Here is a 7,751-nt window from a genome sequence, read left to right on the forward strand (position 1 = left end):
ACATCATTCTACAGAACGAGTCTCTAACTACACTTCAGATGTGCCATCTTGTGTTTGGCCAGTTCTACACAGACCTCTAAAACGTGGTACACTTGTCCAGGTTTCGTCTCCAAAAAAGGATGCACTATTCAAGATGCATCCTCCATACCATACAATCAATGTATGTGGGCGCTAGAAAATGGCCCGATATTCAAGATGCGCACAAAACACTCCAGCATTATCAGTGTTGTGTAAAGTGGAACACAACCTCTCTTTTACTTTAAGACATACCGAACACACCGCAACAGTCTTTTTGCTGTCTCTGAAAGCTGGTCACCTTGTTTCTTTGTCCACTACATTAACCCCAAGATTCCCTGCTCTGGGTCGTGACCTTTAGGATCTCACTGGCCTAACGCTGAGCCTGTGTTCTCAGTCCATGCCCTTCTGCCGTAGGGTGTGATAGCTGTGAGCAGGGCTTGTAGTTGGTGGGCATTCTGGAAGGAAATGTGGGAAATCTCATTACCAATGGATGAAGGTGGGCTGCCTCCCCTCCTGCATACATTTCCTGGAAGGGAAACATGGCAATGTGGGAAACTTCACACTAAAAGGTTGAAAGGAAGACCCTTCCTTTATTTGCATGCCAGTCCAGGAAGAAACAGGTGGCAAAGTGAGAAAAGACACAAAGAAACGTGTTTCTTTTCCTACCACACCCGCCTATTCATGGACAGATGGTCAGAACTGAAAGGTTAAAGTCGAACAACAACCAAACTAGATTCCTTCCTCTGACACTGAGAACCAGGAAAAGAAAGAAGCAAGCCCGCTATTTATTTACTTAATACTTTGGTTACTCTTTATTTTCTCCTGTGCTTCTTTGCCTTTCTATGTCCTCTATGCTCATTCTCCCCCATTTGTTTGCCTGTTTGACTTGTGCTCTCTCTCTCTCACTTTTTGTAGTTTGTTCTTTGTCTTTCTTGCGTTGTGTTACATCAGTGATATTTGTATTGCATATATTATGCCATTCGAATGGTCTTGTAGCACTTTGGCCGTCCAAATAACTTTCCAGGTTTTGAGGTTTCGTATCATAAAGCAGAGTCTAAATCGTCACGTGATGGATGATGTGTCGCACACATAGTGCTCTCTTCCAGTTTTCGGTTAGGAGGTTGTGCCTTAAGCTGTGGGTACATGATTTTGGCATCTGAGGGCAGATGCCTTTGCCAATTGCTTATACACCTTTGGAGCCCATTATTTCCCACGTGTTATTCCCCATGCTGTAAATAAATGATAATGCCTGGATTTATGTGCAGGGATACTAAGCAGAACCGTACATTCCCCACACATAAATCAGGAGAAATCGTAAGGATGCAACAGGTGTATTTGATCTGTGTTGCACATGGGCGTGAGGTTCTACCCAGTGCCTTCTCTTGGATATTAGTGTGTGACATATCAGGGTGGGAGGTGCTTTTGTGAGCCACTTCACATAGTTGAAGATTCCTGGGCTGTACTGAATGTATAAAAGGTATTCTGTCTAATGTATGGTGTGGTATGCTTTTTGTTCCTCTCCCTTCCCTTTCTTTGTTCTTTTATAACGTTGCTCCCCTCAAAGCTCTTTCTCACTTTACCCTCTCCCTTATGCCTGATTTATTATCACCTTTCTCTGCTTCTTTTCTTTCCCTACCCCATACACTATGCTTCTCTCTGTGTACCTTTTTCTCCTATCACTCTATACTGTCTTTCGAATCTCATCCACATTCTTCCCTTTCTTTACTGCATTTCTTCCCTCTCTCTTCCTCCACATTCCAGTCAAGCTCCTCTTGTCTGTCTTTCGCCATCTGTTGCCTCTTTCCTCTTCTTCCTTATTAGTCTATCACCTCCTCTCTTTCTCATTGTACTTCTCACAATGCATATCATCCGTCTCAACACTCCTTCCCTCTTTTTTAAATCCTCCTAAATTTCTAGCCATCTTTTACTCCTTCACTATTCACTCCCATTCTGACATCTCCCAATGGTCACTATCCCACACCTTTCCATGTCTGACTCTCTTTTTCCTTAGCCTCAACCTTCTATCCCATGTTTAGGTCTAGCATTATGTCACAGCTGTCTCCAACACCTACTGTGGCAGTTCTTTAACATATACTTAGAGTAGGCTTTAGCTCCTCTCACAGGATTAATTCCATCTCACATTGTTATTGGCAGTTTAGTGTATCATTCCACCTCCTCAGCTGTTCTTGTATTGCAATGTATTAGGACCATTTTGCATTACTAAAGTACACTGAATCATCTCTCACTAATATTTTTATCGCAAGCCTTTTCTACAGATTGTTTCCCGCTGACACAGGCTTTTTAAATATGTAAGGCCTCACATGCATGTTTTTCCTGTCTATCTTTCCATTGTTCTTTCCCCTCTGTGTATTTCCTCAACTTTCCACTAATGTTTATTTCTCATTGATTTTTCCCCTCAATGAAAGTTCCTGTTTTCGCCATATGTCTCTTAGAAATTGTTCTTCGACCTCTATTTTAATGTAAAAAAGCAGTGCCAAAGCCTATAGGTCTGGATTTAATAAGCTAATAAATGCACATATGGTGTGCAGAAAGGCAGTTTTTACACGTTAGCACATTAAAGACAGACCTATCAACTTCACCAGTGTATATTTGTGTTTTTCTCTCTCTGTTCATAACCTCTATCCACTTGCCCCTGATTATTATTCTTACACCTCGTTTGCTCCCCCCACCTTCCTGCTTTCCCTCTGAGTCCCAGACTCAATCCCCACCTCCTTCTCCTCTCAATAATACACCCTAGCAGTGCAGCTATCAATAATGCAGCAGCAGCCCTTCCAAGTTTTCCCGGTCCGTGTGCTGCTCCAGTCCAGGGCTTTTTCTTTACATTCTGGGACGTGTAGTCGTGTTTATTCCATTATTAAAAAAAAAGAACTACAAGTCCCAGAATTCAAAGGAAAAAAATGGACTGGAGCACACTTCACACAAGTATATAGCTGTATTTCCCAACTGTGTCAGAGGAAGGGAGGTAATTTTCCTTGCTCGCATTAGGCTTTTAGCACCCTCTCTACGCCATTCTTACACCCGTTGTGCCTCACACTCTCTTCCAGCCTCTCCCCCCCCCCCTCCCTTCGCCTCCAATGTCTCAACATTCGGCTCTACAGCTAGCTCTGCTGCCTCTTTGTCTCTTCCTATGGCTATCTTCCCCGTGTCTCTTCCTTTCTTCTCTCTCCCTCTGTCTGGCCACCTCTACCTCCCTCTCTATTTATTTATTTATTTAAATCCGATTTTCTATAGCGCGAACATTACTCGAAGGTGTCAGAGCACTTTACATAAGAACCAGTTGCATTACATAAGGACTTCTTTCCATTCTACCTCTCCACTGTCTGCCTGTCTCTTCTCTCCCCCACCCCCTTCCTCGTCTCATTATTCTTCCTCGTCTCATTCGTCTCGGTCTCGCCCCGCCCTCTACCCGTCTCTCCTAATTTCCTACGGATCACTTATCTGCTGGGCCCTGGAGTGGCCGGCGTTGCAGGCCGCGCCCAGCCCTGGCAGCTCGCAGGCCCTCCTTGGCTGCGAGTCCCTGATAGGGAGGGCTCTGCGGAGAGCGTTGGCGCAGATAGTGTGACAGACAGGGCACAGCCCGAGAGGCACAGCACCGCTGCCCTTCGCGCCTGGCACCAACCTCTGAACTGTGCAATGTGTGCGCGCTCTGCCACTCCCTGGACTGCTGCCCCGGGTGCCCCCCCACCCCCACCCAATGACCTGAACCACCCCCGCGTCACTAGCTTTTTGTTTGTTTGTTTCTGTTGCCCTTACTTCTTTCTGCCTTCCTTCCCTGTGCCAGCCGTACATTGCTAACCTCGGTGCTGGGTCACGCTCTGCACTGCCGCCCTTCAAGCCCTGTGCCACTCACTCTGTGTGCCGATGACACCACACCCTGTCCCACCCTCGGAATTGGGCGCTGCGATCATCTGCAGTTTGTACAACGCACGTCACAGCTTCTATCCCCGATGCCTTCTTGGCCATATTCAATGCTGCTGCACTTTCCATCCTGTCTGGGCTTAAAGAATAAGTTCCGGGACCCAAAGTTTTGCTCAGCAGGCCACTGTCAACTCTGTAGAAGGTCCACCTCTTATCTCTTGAATCCACCACCAGACACTCCGTGCCTCTGGGTAGGTTCTTTTTCATCACTGCTTTCTTCATTGGTCACTGTTTTTCCATCTCTCTCCTCTCTCTTTAGGTTTTCTCTTTCTTGCTCCTAATCAAGGTCTTTTGAGGATAAAAAAAAGTGCCGGTCTCAAAAACGAGTGCTGGAGGGCCGCACCTGCAACCACCTGCTCAAATGAAGCACTGCACCCTGAGGCACTCTCATGAACTCTTCCAGCCATACCCTAGTCAGGTCTACGTGCCTGCTACCAGTACCAGCCTTTAAATGGCTGCCTTCTCACCCAGTGTGACTGACTCCCTTGCTCCCTGAACCCCCACTCCTACCAACCTGCGCACTTTATTACCTCCATGCTCTCTGTCCACGTCCTGTGTCATTCTCCACACTGCTACCCTGCATGCCTATGCCCTAGTCTGGGGCAGCCCCCTTCAGTGGGACCCATTTTGTGACTGATTCTGCCCATTCGCCTGCACTGCACTTCATGCTCAGAACTACCCTCCACAATTCTGTCCTCTGTGCCATTCCGTGCGCCGTTGTCCTCTATGACCCTTGCCACCCTCTACTGCACCACTGCTCTGTGTCACTCTTACTACTGCCCTCCACTCTATTGTGCAATCCTGTCCTCCTGATGACGCTGTTTGAGATTGACGACCCCCTGCCTAGTACACTCCATAGAAACCACTCGTCAATTGCTATGTGGAACTGGAGAGATACTTCTCAGAAAAGACTAAACAAATTAGACAAAAAAATGATCTCCAAAGATGAACCTACGTGTATATGTGGATTTAATTAGCACACACCTAGCTCCACAGCAACGAAGGGATAAACATGACCATATCCTTATCTTATCAGATACATATACTGTCAGTCCTGTCCCTCAATTTGAGTTGAAGGGGGCAACAGAGGGTGATGTTCAGGATGTTGTCAAAGATATCAACTTTACCTGCTGGGACCTATGCCCATTCAACCTAATCTTTGAATGTAATGAAGAACTACTGGCCCCTGCTATGGGCTTTACAGAGTGGTCTATCCATGTCAGGTTTATTTAGAAAACCTCAGACATAAGTCAGTCCTATTGAGCGAAACGTCTTCATCCCCTTCCAATTGTGAACTATCCTACACTGCACCTTGCTCTGCAGTATATTAAAAAAAGGCTGCTGTGGTAGAGTGCACACCTGCCTCGAAGCAAATTTCCTCTTCACAATCTGGATTTCATCCTAACAGTGGTATAGAAAGAACACTAATAGAAATCAGGGTGTCAATTAAAGACACCTCTCGATAATGTGGATTCTGTTTATTGATGCCATTGGGCACATTAGGGGCATTCTACATAGTCACTAGACGCTTCTGGAAACAGGCGATCTAACGTGTGCATAGATGGCTCCTCTTCTATGGGCTCCATGGGTAGTTACAGAGTCCCTCGGGATTCCTGTTTGTCATCACTGCTGTTTAATATCTACGTACATCCTTTGGAACTACAGGCAGTGTGAGTTGGTTCTCACAACTATGCTTACCTTGCCTGGCTGCTGTGGCCAGGATCAGCAAATGAGAACGATATCAGTGTGTCTCCTTCTGACCTCTAAACAGGTTAAATAACCTTTGGCATCATTATCAAAGCATCTTGATCTGCGACAAATATATCACTAGTGTTGATAACTATGTTATTTTTAGTAATTTTTAACGCAGAGATGTCAGGGAACAAATAAGTGGGTGCTGTAATGGCATTATCTAATTAACATTTATAACCACTGTAGCAATTTCCCTTCAGGTCGGATGACCTGAAGGGAAATTGCTACATTTGGTGGTTCCAAGGGAAAGGAGATATCCACCAAGCCAGTAAAACCAGGAAGACTTTGAAAGGAATCAGGGAATTTCCGAGCCTTAAATGGAGTAGTGGTGAAAAGAAGATCACTATTGCTTGGATACCTTTACTTGCTGCACATGAGCTCATATGTTAAGATGGTAACTGGAGCCCTCCTTTAAAAAAAAGTTGTTCTGCAATCTCCAAGCCCAGACACACAACGTGGGTGGCTGCAGATTTCTGAAGGAGAGAATGGGAGGCAGAGATCCGGGTAAGGTTTCATGCATTGGTGCTGCAAGCCAGCAATACCCGAGGCCTGGAGGAGTCATTGCAAGGAGGGATATGGGGAGGAGAAAGCTCAAAACTCAGCCCACAAGAAATGCATCACGAGTGCACCAGCGTATCCATGATCTCCAGGAGAATGCACTGTAAGTATTGGCAGATACCATAGAAACAGTTTCAAGAAAGCTCTGAATGGTCTATTTGTCAATATAAAAAAATGAAAAGATTGAAGCCATGTTGGAGTGGGCAATCATGCAATACTTATAAAGAGTCTCCTTCCATGATTGTCCACTAGGCTAAAGGAATGACAAATAAGGGCCTGCTCTAAATGGCGCCCAAAAACATTCCTACCGCCACAGAGCAGAAAGCCCAACTGATATTCCCTGCAGAGTTGAGCGTGACAATGCAGTAGATTCTTTTGGCTGGCAGATAAGTGAAAGGAAGCATCCAGCTGTGAATCTGTCAGATTTAAATGAGACATGCAAGAATTACAAGAGACTCAAAAATGAATAGCAAGCGGCAGAACTGCAAAGAAAAGGATATGATTATCCACAAATGACACTGGTCACCATGACGACCGCAGACATCAGTACCTCTTTTTGTGGGAGATGTAGAAACACCGACTGTGATACTATCCATATTATATGGTCATGCCTGATACTGATTCAGTTTTTGTCACAGGTACAAAACAATGTGAAAATGTCCTGTCGCTATGATTTTTAACTGAGAGATGCCCTGGTTATGTTGCACAATTATCCCAACATAGGAGAGGTAAGTTGACATTGGGGAAAGTGGTTTTGAACATGGAGCAAAGTTATGCATATTAGGAAAGTCAAAACTGCAGAACCCCCAACTATGGAGGAATTGCTGAAGGAAATGATAATAATAGAAGTGCACAAGATGGTGATATACAGGATTATTGATATATCAGGAATATTTGATAAAATACAGAACCGCTTTCTTATCTCTAGTTGAAAGACAACTTTGCAGGCGCGCTAGACAAGGCAATATCTATATACTTTAGAAATAGGAGCTAACATTTCGTGACATGGTGTTCGCTTCGTAAGCTCTTTTAAGGGAACCTGGAAAGGGTATGATCTATCATTTCCACTGAACAACCAAGACTGTTTGATATTACCTCCAGTCTCCCTTTCCTAACAATGGTGTATTAAATGACAAGAGTTTGTACTTTGAATATGGAATCAAAGACTGCTTCATAATATGGGAGAAAGCCGGCATTATGTTTGTACACTTCAAACTGAAACATGTTCTCATATAATCACTGCAGATTTCCTACAGTTAATATATTATTATTTTGTATATATTTAGCCCCTACCACCTTCCCCTCCCCCTCTTAAATATTTTTTATTTCTGCTTAGCATGTAAACTCCTGAATATAAGCAATGACCCGATTGGAATTACTTTCAAATATACTCCGAATGCCAGTAACGTCGATCTTTACAAGGAACATGGACTTCTATTACTGTTTATTGGATTTTCTTCCTCTATATAAAACATGTACCTTTG

The sequence above is a fragment of the Lissotriton helveticus genome, chromosome 7 (genome assembly GCF_964261635.1).
Source record: "Lissotriton helveticus chromosome 7, aLisHel1.1, whole genome shotgun sequence".
Classification (NCBI taxonomy): Eukaryota; Metazoa; Chordata; class Amphibia; order Caudata; family Salamandridae; genus Lissotriton; species Lissotriton helveticus.